The sequence below is a fragment of the Taudactylus pleione genome, unplaced genomic scaffold (genome assembly GCF_031769625.1).
Source record: "Taudactylus pleione unplaced genomic scaffold, aTauple2 ptg000435l, whole genome shotgun sequence".
Lineage (NCBI taxonomy): Eukaryota > Metazoa > Chordata > Amphibia > Anura > Myobatrachidae > Taudactylus > Taudactylus pleione.
In genome coordinates this window covers 2,588,599-2,611,199 of record NW_028284837.1, presented here as the reverse complement: position 1 = coordinate 2,611,199, position 22,601 = coordinate 2,588,599, and the positions used below count along the sequence as shown (strand labels likewise).

Sequence of the window (22,601 nt, the reverse complement as noted above, 5' to 3'; positions counted from 1 at the left end):
ACACAGAACTGGTGATGTGTTCCTTGGCATAGCGAGACCTCTTAGCCAAAGTCAGCGACTATCATGTGGCATTGCCTTCAGTGACCTCTTTTGAAACCTCCAAATTTCCCACAATATTGTGACCACCCAGGGGATTTGCCCAGTTACCTGATTGGTGCGCATCCCTTAACTCCTACCCCCCCAGATATTACTTCCCTGATGAACACCTGCTAGATTGGCTCCGTGGAGTCTGCCAGGCTCCTGTGAAGCACAGAAGCAGGCAAATGCAAGGAGGAGTAAATCCTGAGCGTCCCCTGTGGAGGTGGGAATTAACTTAGAGGGTGAATTGTTCTGGGAGGTGTTATATTGCTCTACTGGTTATTAATAAACAGACATATGGACAATGGGTAGACAAAGGCTAAACATCAAGGGCTAGACAGTAATAAACATTACATTTCCTGCCATTCTTACAGTAAATAATATACCTGCTAATGGAAATGTGTGTCCTGAGAATGATCACACATACACTAGGAGACAGGTGGGGGAACACAAAAAGGCTAAAAAGTTAATAAATCGCTGCAACGACTGAGATGCTGCAAATACATTTTTAATACACATCTCATGTCCTCGCAGTGCTCAAACATGGACATCACTAAAACCTGGACTGTTAATGTGCCTCTAGGACCGAGGTTGGGAAACACTGTAAAGTTTAGAAGCTATAAAACAGGAAATCCAGGTGTCACCTGATTCTTCTGTAGTTACATCTCCTTTGTCAATTCAAGAAGTGTATTAATTAAACCAAGCCTAAAAGATGTATGAAAAGAACAATCAGTAATTCCAGATAATTCTACCTTGACGGTTTCTATTATTTTCTGACTTACAAATGTTTTTTGACCTATAGTAAACCTGAATCACAAAGCTGTCTTTTTTAAAGCTTAAGCTCAATATTAGTCATACAGTACTCATATAGTATGCTATATTATAATACAGTTTATAAGTTTGACACTGTTCACCACAACCTATTCTTCCAAACTCTCTACTCCATTTGGTTTTATGACTCAACTCTTTCATGGTTCACCTCCTACTTGTCCAACCAATCTGTCTCTATCACTACACCCACCTCTTGCTCCACCCTGTTTTCCCTTTCATTGGTGTTCACCAAGGTTCTTTTCTGAGCCTGATTCTCTTCTGCATGTATGTTTTTTTCTTTCCAACTTTATGCTGATCATACCCTTATTTACCTCTCTTCACTTGACCACTCTCTCTTTCTGCCCTCTCCCATTTCACCTCCTCTCTGTCAGCTATCTCATCCTGGATGGCACAATGCATCCTGAAGCTCAACATTTGAAAAACTGAACTCATCTTCTTTCCCTCACTACTATGTTGATAACATCTTCTCCTTGGTTCCCAAAGTACAATGTCTAGGTGTCACCCTTGACTCTGCTAATGTTAATCCTACCATTTTCATCTCAATAATATTTCTAGAATGAACCTACTCAACCTTAATGCTATTGAAACTATTTATTAGTTCTTTATTTGTTATAACTTCCGTATTACAAAAATATATCAGAGAAATTACAATGCAAACTCAAAACCCAACAAATTACTAACATACGACAATCTTAAAAATGTACGGTTACAATCATAGATGGGAAAAAAACTATTCTGTAATCTGCTAGTACGGCACCCAAGACATCTATAATATTTCTTTGATAGCAACAAGGAGAAGAGAGAGAGTCACGGGTGGCCAGAATCAGTGATAATCCTATTTGCTTTTGATAAACACCTTCAACCAAAAATATCCTCCAGCTTTTACAGAGATTGTCCGATGACTCTCAGCTGCTTTAACCACCCTGGCTAAGGATCTATGGTCAGAACATTTAGAGTTTCCATACCACACAGTTATGGAGTAAGTTTGGAGACTTTCAATTACGCAATAGTAAAAGATTTCAAGAATACACCTAGTTAACCCTGTTGCCTGAAGTCTACTTAGGTAAAAAAATTTAATTGCTGAGCCTTTATAACCACAGCTGAGATATGCGAAGACTATTTATTTATGTGGAACAATTTACGAGATTCAGACTATATACGTGTTAATAATTAAAGACATGAGATAACACATCTGTTTTGAAGATTATTTAATTACATATTAAAGACATAGGACCTCATTGAGAGGTGGTCGTTAGATGCAAGCAGTCGCTCTGAATGAATGCGGCCGCTTGCATCTTGTAGTGCCGCCTCTTGGTCGATCGCTAAGCTGTGGGTTACCACCCACAGCTCTAGCGACCGACCAGGGTGATGGTCGTGATGGTGAAGACCATCGCCACCATCGGGGCTTGCGACGAGACCCTAAGGTTGGGTCATGGCACTCGCAAGCCCCAGGGAGCTTCCTGCTCTGATTGAGCAGGAAGCTCCCCACTGACATCACTGCTGATGTCAGTGGGGCCGCCCCCAAATGGCAGGCGCTCCTTCAGGAACGCATCCATTTTTCCGGCCACACCCCCTGCCTGCCTCCCAAATGGGGTGAGCTGTCACTCAACATCGACAGCTCGCCCCCTTTGGTGCGAGACCCCTAGCGACGGAGCGCCCGTCGCTAGCCGGGTCTCACGCATGTGCACTTCGGAGCCAGCTCCGACGTGCGCATGCTCAGTGGGGGAACATCGACCCGGTTGCGAGCTATCAATGCTTGCAACCGGGTCTGAATGACCCCCATAGAGTGAAGGCATTACACACAGTGGGCCTGATTCAGATGCACTCGCTAGTTGCGAACGCTCGCATCCTACGTATGCAAATTTTCCAAATTGACATCATGGGATGCGATCGCTCGCCAAGGCATAAGCACACACACTTTGGCTGTGCGATTGATCGCTCTGCGTATGCAGAGACGCCCACTAGCGCACTTCATCTCCAGGAAGTGTGTTTAAACATTGGTACATCGAGCACCATCGGGAGTGATGACAGCGCTTGTGGTTGCCTTAGCCTACCGCAAGCACTGTGAGGACTTCAAAGTAAAAAATAGGCAAGTGATGTGGACTATAATGCTGCCTGTTAATTATGCACGCCTTAAAAACGGCGTTTAAATACTCAGGAACGCCTGCGTTTGCACCTCCACTCCCCGGTTTTTAATGGACTGCCCATGTTACCACCCGCAAACGGCCTCTCCTGTCACTCACTCTGCTGGGCTGTCTTTGCTGGGCGAGTGAGCAGTATGCGATCGCAATGAGTAGTTCACGCACGCGCATTGCGATGCTTGCACATACGTGTACGCAGACCATCGGGCCGCTTGTGAGAGTACGCATCTAGCGAGTGGGTCTGAATCAAGTCCAGTGTTGTTTAATCATTTATTATTCTTTTCTTTCACTTTTTATTTTACCCACATTTTTGCTTTTGTATCCATGTGTACATATTAAAATGTTTTCATTAAAAGTTATATTTTAACTATTAGTGCACCACAGCACCACATTTCACTCTTCCAATCTTGTTCTATTATCGTTTGCTTATACTTTATCTGTCAGTGGAAGCACCCCCCATTATGATTTGGAGTCATTACTAGATATAGGAGGTTGATGCTATTACTAGTATTCATTAACTTATCATGTGTGACTGGATCCCATTTGATTATATATTTCCAGAAAGACACACTTATTGATGAGCTTAGTTATCCTCATTGTGGTACGCATAATACAGGTTGAGTCTCCCATATCCAAATATTCTGAAATATGGAATATTTCGAAATATGGAATTTTTTTTAGCATTACTGAGAGAGAGAAACCTTTCATTTCTGATGGTTTACTGTACACAAAAGTTTGTTTTAACACAATAATAATTATTAATAATTTTGTGCGTTAATGACCTTCAGGCTGTGTGTATAAGGCGTATATGAAACATACATGATTTTCATGCATGTACACACTCTTTGTTTGATGCACAAAATTATTAAAAATATTGTGTCAAATTACCTACAGGCAGTGTGTATAAGGTGTATTTGAACCATAAATGCATTCTGGGCCAAATGTAATAGGTAGTCTGTTTTGGTAAATTGCGAGTTTGGTGCTAAACTCGCAATTTTTCACAACTCTCCAATGTAATAGGGGGTCTGTTCACTAAAACTCGCATTTTTCAGAGTTACTAAAACACCCCATTCTCAAACTCGCATCCAGATGTTTTCACATTGAAAACAATCAACTCGCCCAATGTAATAGAGTGTCTGTTTCAGACTCGCAAAAAAAAGATAACCAAAACTTCCCAAATAATAGACCTGCTTCAGGCTAGCGAGTATATCCTGAGCAGGTCAGATTAACACAGAAACATGCACATATCCATGAGATATGTACATGTTTCTGTGTGTACTTATGTAAAATGTTATTAAATAAAAAAAAAATGACATGCACCACCTCCCCAAAAGCATAACCAGCCCCGGGCTTTATAAAGCCTGTTCTGGTTCTAAAAATACAGGGGCCAAAATGCGTAGGGGACCCCTGTATATTAAGAACCAGCACAGGGCTTTGTTGAGCTTGTCCTGGTTCTGGAAAATCAGGGGACAAAACGAGTAGGGGTCCCCTGAAAATTCCAGAACCAGCACCGAACTCTTTCTAGCGGGGGGATAATGCCACAGCCAGGGAAAACTTTTCACCGGTTTCCTCGGCCAAAGCATTATCCCTGACCGCTAGTCCGTCAGGCCGGGTATCCCTGGGGAGTTGAGGACCCCCCCAATAAAGGGGCCCCCCTTTCCAGGGCACCCCAAGCCTAGACTGATAGCCCGGGGCTATCCCCGGCACCCTATGCCCATGGGTGCCGGGTTGATAGTGTTAGTGTAAAGTTTTAAAATAAAGTTTCCATATTGTCTTTATTTGTAGAACCACAAGTACCAGCAAGCCTCCCCTGCATGCTGGTATTTGGAGAACCACAAATACCAGCATGCGGGGCATTACGGGCCCGCTGGCACTTGTAGTTCCACAACTAAAGAAATAAACATACACCGTGAATGTAAAATTTTAATAAAACATACATGCACACTCACACATACTCACCTAGTATCCAAAGTAATCCATAGGGGTGTACCTGAAAAAAAAAATCCATACTCACCTCTCCTATGCGTAGATCACATCCACTGGCAATCCAGGGGTTAAAATAAAAAAATGCAAAAACCCAATCCATGCGGACTGAGCAAAGGTATGTGTGTACACATACCTTTGCTCCGCGTAAATGACCGAGGCACACGTGTGCCCCGTCAGTGAAGGGGCCGCCAGCCAATCAGGGAGCATCTCCATCGGAGCAGCTCCCTGATTAGCTGAATGCGACCAGCCTGTGTCTCCCATAGACTTCTATGGTGAGAAATCCCCATAGAAGTCTATGGTGGGAACAACTACATTGTAGCCGCAAGATTAATTGAGGTTAATCTTGTGGTTACATCAATGATACAATGTTTTTTTTAGAGGGAAGGGGCGTTTCTGTGTTTGTAAATTGTGTGGGCTGTAGCCGCACGTTCATCAACAAAGGAGCAGCACCAAGTGTGTGCCTGTGTCATAAGTAAAGGGCCGGCTGGCTCATCTCTTAAAGGGTGGTGTAACCCCCAAAGTGCACTCCAAATTTTTTTTAAAATTCTTCTTTTCTGTGTTGTGAATTGTATGTGCTGTAGCCGCACGTGCATCAACAAAGGAGCAGAGCCAAGCATGCACCTGTGTCATAAGTCTGTTAAAGGGTGGTGTAACGCCCAAAGTGCAATCCAAAAATAAATTAAAAATTCTTCTTTTCTGTGTTTGTGAATTGTGTGGGCTGTAGCCGCACATGCATCAACAAAGGAGCAGTGCCAAGCGTGCGCCTGTGTCATAAGTAAAGGGCTGGCTGGCTCATCTCTTAAAGGGTGGTGTAACCCCCAAAGTGCACTACAAAAAAATTTTAAAAATCTTCTTTTCTGTGTTTGTGTGCGCCTTTGCCGCACGTATATATCAATATAACATAAATGGAGGACCAAACTTTGTCCAATAAAAATAAAATAGGGATAGATCAAGTACCACTTCCTCCTAGTGCTGAAGTTGCTGCCACTAGTCATGACATAGACGATAAAATGCCATCAACGTCGTATGCCAAGACCGATGCCCAATGTAGAGGGCATATAAAATCCCAAATGACAAAGTTCAGGAAAATGTACTTAAATCATCTGAGGGGAAACGTAAACTTGCCAATATGCCATTTACGATACGGAGTGGCAAGGAATGGCTAAGGTCTTTCCCTATGTTAATGACTAGAGGTTCAGCTTCACATGATGATGGAAGCGCTCCTCCTGCTACAAAAATCAAAACAGTTAAGCTGGCAAAAGCAAAGCAAAGAACTGTGCATTCTAAGAAGATATCACAAATCCCCAAGGAGAGTCCAAGCGTGGCGGCGGTTGTGATGCCTGACCTTCCCAACACTGGACAGGAAGAGGTGGTTCTTTCCACCATTTGCATACCCTCTGCAAGTGCTGGAAGGAGCACCCACAGTCCACTTGCTGATATTCAAATTGAAGATGTCACTGTTGAAGTACAACAGGATGAAGATACTGGTGCAGCTGGCACTGAGGAGGAAGTTGATGAGGAGGATTCTGAGGGTGATATGGTTTGTTTAAATCAGGCTCTGGGGGAGACAGTTGTTGTCCGTGGGATGAAAAAGCCCATCACGGTTATGCCTGGGCAGAAGACCAAACATTCCATCTCTTTGGTCTGGCAATAATTCTATCCAAATCCGGGCAAAAACTGTCTTGCCATATGTGCCATATGCAAAGGTGAAATAAGTAGGGGTAGGGACGTTAACCAATTTGGAACATCCTCCCTTATACGTCACCTGCAGTGCGTTCATAAAAAGTTACTGTCAAGTTCAGAAACTTTGGCTAAGACCGTAAGCAGTCCATGGACACCTAAATCCCTTTGTCCTGTTGTATCCAAGCACCTGCAAACCACACCGTCAACTCCCTCCTTGTCAATTTCCTCCTTAGCATGGAGGATGCAGTACGACAGCAGTCATCCTGAAGCAAAACGGTTAACTGAGGCCTTGACTGATGTGTTGGTGTTAGACGTGCATCCCATATCCGCCATTAGTGCAGTGGGATTTAGACAATTGATGGAGGTAGTGTGTCAAAAGTACCAAATCCCATCTAGATTCCATTTCACTAGGCAGGCAATACCAAGAATTTACAGAGACGTCAGAAAAAGTGTCCTCAGTGTCCTAAAAAATGCGGTTTTACCCAATGTCCACTTAACAATGGACATGTGGACAAGTGGAACAGGGCAGACCAAGGACTATATGACTGTGACAGCCCACTGGGTAGATGTATCACCTTACGCAGCAACAACAGCAGCGTCACCAGTTGCATCAGCTCAGAAACGCCAGCTCGTGATAAGGCAGGCTACGCTGTGTATCACCGGTTTCAGTAAGAGGCACACCGCCAACAACCTCTTAGAGAAACAGAGGGAAATCATCGCCCAGTGGCTTACCCCTACTTAGACTCTCCTGGGGATTTGTGATATCTGACAACGCCACCAGTATTGTGCAGGCATTACATCTGGGCAAATTCCAGCATGACCCATGTTTTGCTCACACAATAAATTTGGTGGTGCAGAATTTTCAGAAAAACGACAGGGGCGTGCAGGAGACGCTTTGGGTGGCCCGAAAAATTTCTGCCCACTTTCGCCATTCAGTGACTGCGTGCCGAAGACTGGAGCGCCAGCAAACACTCTTGAACCTGCCCCGCCATCACCTGAAGCAAGAGGTTGTGATGCAGTGGAACTCAACCCTCTATATGCTTCAGAGGATGGAGGAGCAGCAAAAGGCCATTCAAACCTATACATCCACCTATGACATAGGCAAAGGAGGGGGTATGCACCTGACTCAAGCACAGTGGAGAATGATTTCCGTGTTGTGCAAGGTTCTCCAGCTCTTCGAACTTGTCACACGTGAAGTCAGTTCAGACACTGCCAGCTTGAGTCAGGTCATTCCCCTCATCAGACTTTTGCAGAAGCAGCTGGAGAAAGTGAAGGATGAGCTAAGACAGAGCGATTCCGCTCGGCATGTGGGACTTGTGGATGAAGCCCTTCATTCGCTTTGCCAGGATTCGAGGGTGGTCAATCTGTTGAAATCAGACCACAACATTTTGGCCACCATGCTCGATCCTAGGTTTAAAGCCTAGGTGGTGTCTCTCTTTCCAGCTGACACAAGCCTGCAGAGGTGCAAAGACCTGCTGGTGAAAACACTGTCAGCTGAAGCGGAACGTGACACGTCAACAGCTCCTTCTTCACTTTCTCCCGCAACTGGGGCTGCCAGGAAAAAACTTAGGTATCCTAAGCAACCCGCTGGTGGTGATGCAGGGCAGGCAGGACCAAGTTTGGACATCTGACCTGGACAGAAGGACCTGGCAACAATTTCTGACATGTCTTCTGTCACTGCATATGATACTGTCACCATTGACAGAATGGTGGAGGATTACTTCGGTGACAGCATCCAAATAGGCATGTCAGACAGTCCGTACCTGTACTGGCAGGAAAAAGAGGCAATTTGGAGGTCCCTGTACAAACTGGCTCTATTTTCCCTATGTTGCCCCCCCTCCAGTGTAAACTCCGAAAGAGTGTTTAGTGCAGCCGGGAACCTTGTCAGCGAAAGGTGTAGGAGGTTGCTTCCACAAAATGTGGAGAAGATGATGTTCATCAAAATGAAATATCAATTCTTCCAGGGAGACCAGCCTCCAGAACGTACAGAGGGACCTGTGGTGGTGGATTCCAGTGGGGATGAATTAATACTCTGTGAGGATGAGCATGTATACAACACAGAAGAGGGTGAGGAATCGGTGGATGAGGAGGATGAGGACGACATCTTGCCTCCGTAGAGCCAGTTTGTGCAGGGACAGATTAATTGCCAGCTTGTTTTTGCTCAAATGAACCAATCATTTCAGCCACAGTCATGTGGCAGACCCTGGCGCTGAAATGATTGGTTTTTAAAGTGTGCATGTCCTGTTTATACAACATAAGGGTGGGTGTGAGGGCCCAAGGACAACTCCATCTTGCACCTCTTTTTTTTCTTTGCATTATGTACTGTTTGGGGCCTAGTTTTTCAAACTGCCATCCTGTCTGCCACTGCAGTGTCACTCCTAGATGGGTCACGTGTTTGTGCCGCCCACTCGTGTCGCTTAGCATAGTCATCCAGCTACCCCGGTGCAACCTTTTGGACTAAAAACAATATTGTGAGGTGTGAGGTGTTCAGAATAGACTGGAAATGAGTGGAAATTAAGGTTATTGAGGTTAATAATAGCATAGGAGCAGAGAAACCAACAAATTCTGTGATTTTAGCTGTTTTTATGCTTTTTTAAAAAAAAAAAAAGATCCAAAACACAAAACCCGGGAACCCAAAACACGGAAGGGTGGCTTTGGCAAAACCAATCAAGATCCAAAACACGAAGAAAGATCCAGATTCAAAACCAAAACACAAAACATGAAAAGTGGCCGGTGCACACCCCTAATATATATAAATATCTAAATATATATATATATATATATATATATACACAGTATATATATACATATAAATATATATATATATATAAATAGATAGAAATATTAAAGGTATGATGTAGATAGATAGATAGATAGATAGATATGAGATAGATAGATAGACAGACAGACAGATAGATAGAAAGATAGATAGATAGAGAGAGATAGAGAAATATGAGATAGATAGATATGAGATAGAAAGATAAATAGTCAAATAGAGAGAAATGAGATAGATAGATAGATAAATAGATAGATAGATAGATAGATAGAGATATATGAGATAGATAGATAGATATGAGATAGATAGATATGAGATAGATAGATATAATGATAAATAGATAGATAGTTATGATATAGATAGATAGATAGATATATAAATAGATAGATAGATAGATAGATAGATATGAGATAGATAGTTATGATATAGATTGATAGATAGATAGATATGAGATAGATAGATAGATATGAGATATATAGATGAGATAAAAAGATAGATAGATAGATGGATAGATAGATATGAGACAGATATATAGATAGTTAGATAAATATATAGATATGAGATAGATAGATAGATATGAGATATATATATATGAGATAGATAGATAGATAGATAGATAGATAGATAGATAGATAGATATGAGATAGGTAAATATGAGATAGATAGATAAATAAATAGATATGAGATAGATAAATAAATAGATAGGAGATAGATAGATAGATAGATAGATAGATAGATAGATATGAGATAGCTATATAAATAAATAGATAGATATGATATAGATGGATAGATAGATATATAGAGAGACATATAGTTATGAGATAGATAGATAGATAGATATGATATAGATCGATAGATAGATATATAGAGAGACATATAGTTATGAGATAGATAGATAGATAGATAGATAGAAATTAGATAGATATATAGATAGATATGAGATAGATAGATAGATAGATATGAGACAGATAGATAGATAGATAGATAGATAGATATGAGAAAGATAGATATGAGATAGATAGATAGTTAGATATGAGATAGATAGATATGAGATAGATAGCTATATATATATATATATATATATATATGAAAAGCTGATGATGCCCGGCACTCTGTGGTAGCTCCAGTAGTGCTGCGGTGCCCTCTCAGGATGATCACATCCAATGCATAAAAGTACAGGAATGAGCGGCACTCAGCAGACTAAGTTATGTGATGAAATAAAAGTCCTTTATTCCTACGGCGTTACGGGGCTATGCCCCCGTCTTCAGGGACAGACAGTATAAACTACATACACAGACAAGAACATATATATACCATGAAACACTTAACCATGATAAACAATCATTGTACTCACCTGGAAGGCACCGTCCGATCCCGCCAACGCCGCACACGCCAAACAAGCTCTGTACTGTCGCGGTGACGTCACCGGGCGGCGCCAACCCAGGAAGTAAGGTAAAAACTGTGGATGCGTTGTCATGGCAACACCAATGCTGGAAAAGACAAATAAACAAACAAACGGGCATGAGCAAAACTAATAAACATTAAGGAATACCTATGGTACACACAAATGAATAATACTTAGTCAGGTAAGTTCAAAAAACTTTTTCCTAAACATGACTGGCCAAAAGCCTTAGACTGTTCATAAATAGAGGTACAACACTATGAACTAGTATAACAGAATTTACCTTATATCTATATAACAAAAAATGAATAATTCTAGTTGGATATACATAACTGGCAGGACAAACATTAAAGAAAACATTGCAATCCCAACGATTCGTTGAGCCCTTTAGGGGCCAGTGTATTCAATAGATGAATCCATTTACATTCTTTACGTAAAAGTGTCTTATTACGATTGCCACCCCGCATAGAAGAAGGAACATGGTCTATAATAATAGACCGTATGCTAGCAATGCTGTGTTTAGCAGTAAGGCAGTGACGTGCCACTGGCTGATCACTGTGGCCAGATGTCAGTGCGCTACGAATGGCACTACGATGTAGAGCCATGCGTTCGCGGAATTGCCGTTGTGTCTTCCCAATGTAAGACAACCCGCATGGACAAGTTAACATATAGACTACATATGTGGTAGTGCAAGTAACTGCATGTTGAATGAAAAATCTCTTCCCGGTGTGGGGATGACAAAAATATTTCCCCACTGATAAAGAACGGCAGGTGACACATCCCAGACAGCGGTGACATCCTCGTCGGTGACTAAGAAAATGTGAAGGCTGAGAGCTCCCCATGCCTGTAACATCCAATTTTACCACATGGTCCCGTATAATCCATCCTTCTGTAAAAAATGGATCAGTATTTTGAATAAATGCTCAATGGATTTATTACTGCTTGTCATAGAAGAATCCACTAGGGAACTTAACATCTATAAAGAAAAAATATTGGATTTTGAAAAAATCCACAAACCCATTTTGATAGCAGACACCAGTAACCCATGGATTGAAAAATTACAAACCCAGATGGATACTTATAAACGTGAACTGATAGTCTTTAAGAAAGAAAAACTGCGGAAGGTACAGTTGGACTATCAGCAACATCGTGTATACAACTGGATACATCACTCTAATACTAGAGATGCTAGATCATTGCAACCTTATGTATTTACCCGTAAACAGAGAGCCCATTTACGATATCAACACGATTCCAGTACCTCCATGAGTGACCCTGAATCTACTTTATCACTATCTACTACCTCAGTACCCCCTTTAGGGTTACAAACCCGGTCTACTTTTTATCACACTCCCACAGGAGGACGAGGAGGGCGCGGCAGAACAGGAGGCAACAGCCGAAGACCGCCCCGCCAACCAAGGAATTAGTATTTAATTTGTCATCTAAACCTCTCACTGAATTTGAGACACAGGTGCTTTCTAAGGGCCTATCTTTTGTACCTACAGTCCGTATGGATCCCTTTCAATGGAAGGTAGACACTTATCGTCTTAACAGGACATTACGTATTAAGGAATATTTTGATTCATCACCGACTATACCACCTAACCAGGACACTGATGATATTCCTCCTCAACTTAAATCAATTAAACCTAGATCATCGTTTGATCCCACCACACATAATGCCTCGATCAAATCTTTTACCAGATTGTTGAATAATTTAGGACAAGAGCCTTCCCCCAATACAGTTCGCCCTATGAACTTGTCTAAAAATGAAATGATGGCGCTTAAGTCACTCTCGCAACGAACAGACATTGTTATCAGGGGTGCGGACAAGGGGGGTGCCACAGTAGTCCAAGATTTGTCCAAGTATCGTCATGAATGTCAGCGACAGTTGTCAGATACATCCATTTATTGTTTATTATCTCATGATCCTACTAGCACGTTTAAAGTAGAATTGGATGCAGTTATTGGTCAAGCTATTAATGACAAGTTGATCTCTAAAGCATTAGGTCTGTCATTATGTACAGAATTTCCTGTTGTTCCTTTGTTTTATGTGGTACCCAAGATCCACAAATCACTTGTGGACCCACCGGGGCGCCCCATAATTTCATCACGTGGCTCTTTATTTCATCCAGTATCTGTATACTTGGATGCTTTACTGAATCCATGTGTCCAAAATATTCCATCATACGTCAAGGACACTACATCCTTGTTGTTATTATTGGACTCTTTGGGGCCTTTACCTGAAGCTACCCTACTTTGCAGTGCCGATGTCACAAGCCTCTACACAGTCATTCCCCATGATCAGGGTGTGGAGGCTGTGAGATCTTTGATTTCTGATAATCCCCTTTATAAGGGTCCTAGTGTTGAGCTGTTTATCCAATTATTGTTATTAGTGCTTACCAGAAATTACTTTCTGTACGATGGTCGATACTATATTCAATGCTCTGGATGCGCTATGGGGTCAGCCGTGGCCCCCTCCTATGCGAATGCTTTCATGTACCGCATAGAGCAAAATTTACTATATAAAGACGGGAGCTTGTTAAGTGACATAATCCTTTATCGGCGATACATCGATGACCTCCTGATTTTTTGGTCAGGCACTGAATCAGCGCTGTCAGCACTATTGGATAATGTCAATCAGAGTAAGGGAGTAGTTAAATTGACCTTTAATATCAATTCTAAATCTATTCAGTATTTGGATATTGATATTAATTTGTCAAATCACTTTATTACCACCTCATTATATGTTAAAAGTACGGATAGAAATACTATCCTCAGGAATGATAGTTTTCACCCAGCCCCCTTACGTAAGGGTCTTCCTTTCTCACAGCTCCTACGAGTCAGACGCATTACCTCTGATCCTTGTCAGGTTGAACCAGCGCTTGATGATATGGTCAACAAATTTGTGGCTCGGGGCTACAATAGATCTGAGCTGAACATGCTAAAACAGAAAGTAATGAACACCCCGCGAGCTAAGACTCTTGAGCCCAGTCACAAATCCAGAGCCACTTTACCTTTTAACCGTATTCCTTGGGTTAATAAGTTTAATACCAACAGCTTGTATACTAGTAAACTAGCGAAACAATGGTGGCCCATAGTAAACAGTGACCCTGATCTTCCCTCTTTACTCAATAAACGTCTCATGCCTAGCTATACTAGGGGGAGAAACATACGGGACCATGTGGTAAAATTGGATGTTACAGGCATGGGGAGCTCTCAGCCTTCACATTTTCTTAGTCACCGACGAGGATGTCACCGCTGTCTGGGATGTGTCACCTGCCGTTCTTTATCAGTGGGGAAATATTTTTGTCATCCCCACACCGGGAAGAGATTTTTCATTCAACATGCAGTTACTTGCACTACCACATATGTAGTCTATATGTTAACTTGTCCATGCGGGTTGTCTTACATTGGGAAGACACAACGGCAATTCCGCGAACGCATGGCTCTACATCGTAGTGCCATTCGTAGCGCACTGACATCTGGCCACAGTGATCAGCCAGTGGCACGTCACTGCCTTACTGCTAAACACAGCATTGCTAGCATACGGTCTATTATTATAGACCATGTTCCTTCTTCTATGCGGGGTGGCAATCGTAATAAGACACTTTTACGTAAAGAATGTAAATGGATTCATCTATTGAATACACTGGCCCCTAAAGGGCTCAACGAATCGTTGGGATTGCAATGTTTTCTTTAATGTTTGTCCTGCCAGTTATGTATATCCAACTAGAATTATTCATTTTTTGTTATATAGATATAAGGTAAATTCTGTTATACTAGTTCATAGTGTTGTACCTCTATTTATGAACAGTCTAAGGCTTTTGGCCAGTCATGTTTAGGAAAAAGTTTTTTGAACTTACCTGACTAAGTATTATTCATTTGTGTGTACCATAGGTATTCCTTAATGTTTATTAGTTTTGCTCATGCCCGTTTGTTTGTTTATTTGTCTTTTCCAGCATTGGTGTTGCCATGACAACGCATCCACAGTTTTTACCTTACTTCCTGGGTTGGCGCCGCCCGGTGACGTCACCGCGACAGTACAGAGCTTGTTTGGCGTGTGCGGCGTTGGCGGGATCGGACGGTGCCTTCCAGGTGAGTACAATGATTGTTTATCATGGTTAAGTGTTTCATGGTATATATATGTTCTTGTCTGTGTATGTAGTTTATACTGTCTGTCCCTGAAGACGGGGGCATAGCCCCGTAACGCCGTAGGAATAAAGGACTTTTATTTCATCACATAACTTAGTCTGCTGAGTGCCGCTCATTCCTGTACTTTTATATATATATATATATATATATAGACATATAGTTATGAGATAGATAGATAGATATATAGATAGATATGAGATATATATGAGACAGATAGATATGAGATATATAGATATATAGCTATGAGATAGATAAAGAGATTTGAGATAGATAGATATTAGATAGATAGATAGACAGACAGATAGATAGGTATGAGATAAATAGAGAGGTATGATATAGATAGATAGATAGATAGATAGATAGATAGACAGATTGATTGATAGATAGAGATATATGAGATAGAGAGATAGATATGAGATAGAGAGATAGATAGATATGAGATAGAGAGATAGATAGATATGAGATAGATAGATAGATAGATGAATAGATAGATATGAAATAGATAGATAGATAGATAGGTATGATATAGATAGACAGATAGTTAGATAGATATATAGATATGAGATAGATAGATAGATATGAGATAGATATAGATAGATAGATAGATAGATAGATAGATAGATAGATAGATATCAGATAGATATATATGAGATAGATATATATGAGATAGATAGATAGATAGATATGAGATAGATAGATAGATAAATATGAGATAGATAATAAATAGATAGATATGAGATTGATAGATAGATAGATATGAGATAGATTGATAGAGATATGAGATAGATAGATAGATTGATAGAAATGAGATAGATTGATAGATAGATAGATTGATAAATATATATATAGATAGATAGGTAGATAGATAGATCTGAGATAGATAGATAAATAAATAGATATGAGATAGATAGATAAATAGATAGATATGAGATAGGTAGATAGATATGAGATAGCTATATAAATAAATAGATAGAAATGAGATAGATAGATAGTTAGATAGATAGATATATATGATATAGATAGATAGATTGATAGATATAAAGATAGACATATAGTTATGAGATAGATGGATAAATAGATAGATAGAAATGAGAAAGATATATAGATAGATATGAGATAGATAGATATGAGACAGATAGATAGATAGATATGAGAATGATAGATATGAGATAGATAGATAGATAGTTAGATATGAGATAGATAGATATATATAGATAGACATATAGTTATGAGATAGATAGATAGATAGATAGATAGATAGATAGATAGATAGATAGATAGATATGAGATAGATAGATAGATAGATAGATAGATATGAGATAGATATATAGATATGAGATAGATAAAGAGATATGAGATAGATAGAGAGATAGAAATGAGATAGATAGATAGATAGATAGGTAGGTAGATAGATATGAGATAGATAGAGAGGTATGATATAGATAGATAGATAGATAGATGGATAGACAGATAGATAAATTGATAGAGATATATGAGATAGAGAGATAGATAAATATGAGATAGATAGATAGATAGATGAATAGATAGATATGAAATAGATAGACAGATAGATAGGTATGATATAGATAGATAGTTAGATAGATATATAGATATGAGATAGATTGATAGATAGATAGAAAGATAGATAGACAGATATGAGATATATAGATGAGATAGAAAGATAGAGAGATAGAGAGATATGAGATAAATAGATAGATAGACATGAGATAGATAGATATCAGATAGATATATATGAGGTAGATATATATATGAGATAGATAGATAGATAGATAGATAGATATGAGATAGATATGAGATAGATAAATATGAGATAGATAATAAATAGATAGATATGAGATTGATAGATAGATAGATAGATAGATAGAGATATATGAGATAGATAGATTGATAGAAATGAGATAGATTAATAGATAGATTGATAAATATATAGATAGATAGGTAGATAGATAGATAGATAGATCTGAGATAGATAGATTGATATGAGATAGATAGATATGAGATAGATAGATAGATAGATAGATATGAGATATATAGATGACATTGAAAGATAGATAGATAGATAGATAGATATGAGATAGATAGATATGAGATAGATAGATAAACAGATATGAGATAGATAGATAGATAGATAGATAGATAGATAGATACAAATGAGATAGATAGATAGATATGAGATAGATATATATATATATATATATATATATATATATATATATGAGATAGATAGATGTGAGATAGATAGATAAATAGATAGATAGTAGATAGATATGATATAAATAGATAGATAGATAGATAGATAGATCGATAGATAGATATGAGATTGATTGATAGATAGGTATGATATAGATAAATAGATAGTTAGATAGATAGATCAATAGATAGGAGATAGATAGATAGATATGATATAGATAGATAGACAGATAGATAGAATGAAATGAGATAGATAGATAGATAGATAGATAGATAGATAGATAGATAGATAGATATGAGATAGATATATGTGAGATAGATAGATATGAGATAGATAGATATGAGATAGACAGATAGTTATATAGATAGATAGATAGCCATGAGATAGATATGAGATAGATAGATAAATAAATAGATAGATAGATATGAGATAGATAGATAGATAGATAAATATATATATATATATATATATGAGATAGATAGATAGATAGATATGAGATAGATAGATATATATATATATAAATATATATATATATATTAGGGGTGAGCGGGTTCGGATTTCTGAAATCCGAACCCCCCCGAGCCCCCCCGATCCGAGTCCGATCCGAGTCAGGCTCGACTTTTCCCGCCTGACTCGGATTCTGAAATCGAGGCAAAACGTCATCTTCCCGCCTTCCGAGTCTCGCGGGTTTTGGATCCTATATAAGGTACCCACGTCGGCGCCATTTTCTCACTCGGCTGTGGACAGTGAAGAGGGAGGGTGGGAGTTAGGGCTGTGTAGTGTAGTGTAGTGTAGTGCTGCTGTTGTCCACTACTTCAAAGTCCATAGGGGCTGGCTGTGTTGTGCTGTGCTGCTGTTGTTAATAGGGGCTGTGTCCACTACTTCAAAGTCCATAGGGGCTGGCTGGACTGTGTTGTGCAGTCAGTTCTCCATAGGGGCTGTGTCCACTCCAAAGTCCTGTGCAGTGTCCCAGTCCTAAAGGAGTGCTGTAGTGTTGACCAGGGGGTGCTCTGTCCATCAGGGGTGCTCCCCCCAAGTGCTAAAAAAATAATATATTTTCTGTGTTTGTGAATTGTGTGCGCAGTAGCCGCACGTGCATCAACAAAGTAGTGCCAAGCGTGCGCCTGTGTCATAAGTAAAGGGCCGGCTGGCTTGACCGTTAAGGGTGCTGTAACCCCCGAAAGTACACTCCAGTCCAAACCAAAAAAAAAATTATTTTCTGTGTTTGTGAATTGTGTGCGCAGTAGCCGCACGTGCATCAACAAAGTAGTGCCAAGCATGCGCCTGTGTCATAAGTAAAGGGCCGGCTGGCTTGACCATTAAGGGTGCTGTAACCCCCGAAAGTACACTCCAGTCCAAACCAAAAAAAAAATAATTTTCTGTGTTTGTGAATTGTGTGCGCAGTAGCCGCACGTGCATCAACAAAGTAGTGCCAAGCATGCGCCTGTGTCATAAGTAAAGGGCCGGCTGGCTTGACCGTTAAAGGGTGCTGTAACCCCCAAAGTACACTCCAGTCCAAACCAAAAAAAAAATTATTTTCTGTGTTTGTGAATTGTGTGCGCAGTAGCCGCACGTGCATCAACAAAGTAGTGCCAAGCGTGCGCCTGTGTCATAAGTAAAGGGCCGGCTGGCTTGACCGTTAAAGGGTGCTGTAACCCCCGAAAGTACACTCCAGTCCAAACCAAAAAAAAAATTATTTTCTGTGCTTGTGAATTGTGTGCGCAGTAGCCGCACGTGCATCAACAAAGTAGTGCCAAGCGTGCGCCTGTGTCATAAGTAAAGGGCCGGCTGGCTTGACCGTTAAGGGTGCTGTAACCCCCAAAGTACACTCCAGTCCAAACCAAAAAAAAAATTATTTTCTGTGTTTGTGAATTGTGTGCGCAGTAGCCGCACGTGCATCAACAAATTAGTGCCAAGCGTGCGCCTGTGTCGTAAGTAAAGGGCCGGCTGGCTTGACCGTTAAAGGGTGCTGTAACCCCCGAAAGTACACTCCAGTCCAAACCAAAAAAAAAAATATTTTCTGTGTTTGTGAATTGTGTGCGCAGTAGCCGCACGTGCATCAACAAAGTAGTGCCAAGCGTGCGCCTGTGTCATAAGTAAAGGGCCGGCTGGCTTGACCGTTAAGGGTGCTGTAACCCCCGAAAGTACACTCCAGTCCAAACCAAAAAAAAAATAATTTTCTGTGTTTGTGAATTGTGTGCGCAGTAGCCGCACGTGCATCAACAAAGTAGTGCCAAGCGTGCGCCTGTGTCATAAGTAAAGGGCCGGCTGGCTTGACTGTTAAGGGTGCTGTAACCCCCGAAAGTACACTCCAGTCCAAACCAAAAAAAAAATTATTTTCTGTGTTTGTGAATTGTGTGCGCAGTAGCCGCACGTGCATCAACAAAGTAGTGCCAAGCGTGCGCCTGTGTCATAAGTAAAGGGCCGGCTGGCTTGACCGTTAAGGGTGCTGTAACCCCCGAAAGTACACTCCAGTCCAAACCAAAAAAAAAATTATTTTCTGTGTTTGTGAATTGCGTGCGCAGTAGCCGCACGTGCATCAACAAAGTAGTGCCAAGCGTGCGCCTGTGTCATAAGTAAAGGGCCGGCTGGCTTGACCGTTAAGGGTGCTGTAACCCCTGAAAGTACACTCCAGTCCAAACCAAAAAAAAAATTATTTTCTGTGTTTGTGAATTGTGTGCGCAGTAGCCGCACGTGCATCAACAAAGTAGTGCCAAGCATGCGCCTGTGTCATAAGTAAAGGGCCGGCTGGCTTGACCATTAAAGGGTGCTGTAACCCCCGAAAGTACACTCCAGTCCAAACCAAAAAAAAAATTATTTTCTGTGCTTGTGAATTGTGTGCGCAGTAGCCGCACGTGCATCAACAAAGTAGTGCCAAGCGTGCGCCTGTGTCATAAGTAAAGGGCCGGCTGGCTTGACTGTTAAGGGTGCTGTAACCCCCAAAGTACACTCCAGTCCAAACCAAAAAAAAACTTATTTTCTGTGTTTGTGAATTGTGTGCGCAGTAGCCGCACGTGCATCAACAAAGTAGTGCCAAGCGTGCGCCTGTGTCATAAGTAAAGGGCCAGCTGGCTTGACCGTTAAAGGGTGCTGTAACCCCCGAAAGTACACTCCAGTCCAAACCAAAAAAAAAAATATTTTCTGTGTTTGTGAATTGTGTGCGCAGTAGCCGCACGTGCATCAACAAAGTAGTGCCAAGCGTGCGCCTGTGTCATAAGTAAAGGGCCGGCTGGCTTGACCGTTAAGGGTGCTGTAACCCCCGAAAGTACACTCCAGTCCAAACCAAAAAAAAAATTATTTTCTGTGTTTGTGAATTGTGTGCGCAGTAGCCGCACGTGCATCAACAAAGTAGTGCCAAGCGTGCACCTGTGTCATAAGTAAAGGGCCGGCTGGCTTGACCATTAAAGGGTGCTGTAACCCACAAAGTACACTCCAGTCCAAACCAAAAAAAAAATTATTTTCTGTGTTTAGCCGCACGTATATATCAAATCGATATAACATAAATGGAGGACCAAACTTTCTCCGATAAAAATAAAATAGAGAAAGATCAAGAACCACTTCCTCCTAGTGCTGAAGCTGCTGCCACTAGTCATGACATAGACGATAACATGCCATCAACATCGTCTGCCAAGGCCGATGCCCAATGTCATAGTAGAGGGCACATACAATCCCAAATGGCAAAGTTCAGGAAAATGACCTTGAAAAAGACATTTAAATCAGCTGAAGAGAAACGTAAACTTGCCAATATGCCATTTACGACACGGAGTGGCAAGGAACGGCTAAGGTCGATCCCTAGTATGTTCATGACTAGTGGTTCAGCTTCACATGACGATGGAAGCCCTCCTCCCACTAAAAAAATCAAAAGAGTTAAGCTGGCAAAAGCACAGCGAAGAACTGTGCTTTCTAAGAAGATATCACAAATCCCCAAGGAGAGTCCAAGTGTGGTGGTGGTTGCGATGCCTGACCTTCCCAGCACTGGACGGGAAGAGGTGGCTCTTTCCACCATTTTCACGCCCCCTGCAAGTGCTGAAAGGAGCACCCACAGTCCACTTGCTGATATGCAAATTGAAGATGTCACTGTTGAAGTACAACAGGATGAGGATACTGGTGTAGCTGGCGCTGAGGAGGAAGTTGGCGAGGAGGATTCTGATGGTGATGAGGTTTGTTTAAATCAGGCTCTGGGGGAGACAGTTGTTGTCCGTGGGATGAAAAAGCCCATCACGGTCATGCCTGGGCAGAAGACCAAACATTCCACCTCTTTGGTCTGGCAATATTTCTATCCAAATCCGGACAACAACTGTCTTGCCATATGTACCATATGTAAAGGTGAAATAAGTAGGGGTAGGGACGTCAACCACCTAGGAACATCCTCCCTTATACGGCACCTGCAGCGCGTTCATAAAAAGTTACTGTCAAGTTCAGAAACTTTGGCTAAGACCGTAAGCAGTCCAGGGACACCTAAATCCCGTTGTCCTGTTGTATCCAAGAGCCTGCAAACCACACCGTCAACTCCCTCCTCGTCAATTTCCTCCTTAGTCAGGATCGGAAGTAGTCCTGCAGGCCATGTCACTGGCATGACTGACTCTCCTATCCGGGATTCCTCTGGAGGATCCTGCATTGCTACGCCTACTGCTGCCGCTGCTGCTGTTGCTGCTGCTGGGAGTCGTTCATCATCCCAGAGAGGAAGTAGGAACACCACTACTTTTACTAAACAATTGACCCTCCAACAGTCCTTAGCGAGGAGGATGAAGTACGACAGCAGTCATCCTGAAGCAAAACGTATAACTGAGGCCTTGACTGCTATGTTGGTGTTAGACGTGCGTCCGGTATCCGCCATTAGTGCAGTGGGATTTAGACAATTGATGGAGGTAGTGTGTCCCCGGTTCCAAATCCCGTCTAGATTCCACTTCACTAGGCAGGCGATACCGAGACTGTACAGAAACGTCAGAAAAAGTGTCCTCAGTGTCCTGAAAAATGCCGTTGTACACAATGTCCACTTAACCACGGACATGTGGACAAGTGGAACAGGGCAGACTAAGGACTATATGACTGTGACAGCCCACTGGGTAGATGTATCACCTTACGCAGCAACAGCAGCAGCGTCACCAGTAGCAGCATCTCAGAAACGCCAGCTCGTTACAAGGCAGGCTACGCTGTGTATCACCGGTTTCAGTAAGAGGCACACCGCCGACAACCTCTTAGAGAAACTGAGGGAAATCATCGCCCAGTGGCTTACCCCACTTAGACTCTCCTGGGGATTTGTGATATCTGACAACGCCACCAATATTGTGCGGGCATTACATCTGGGCAAATTCCAGCACGTCCCATGTTTTGCTC

General features: G+C 41.4%; 1 protein-coding gene across 1 annotated transcript in view; it reads right to left on the bottom strand.

Moving 5' to 3' along the window:
* LOC148505897 (extracellular calcium-sensing receptor-like) overlaps positions 1 to 22,601 on the bottom strand; it is a 52,141-nt gene that overhangs the window by 8,849 nt on the left and 20,691 nt on the right. The window lies entirely within an intron of this gene.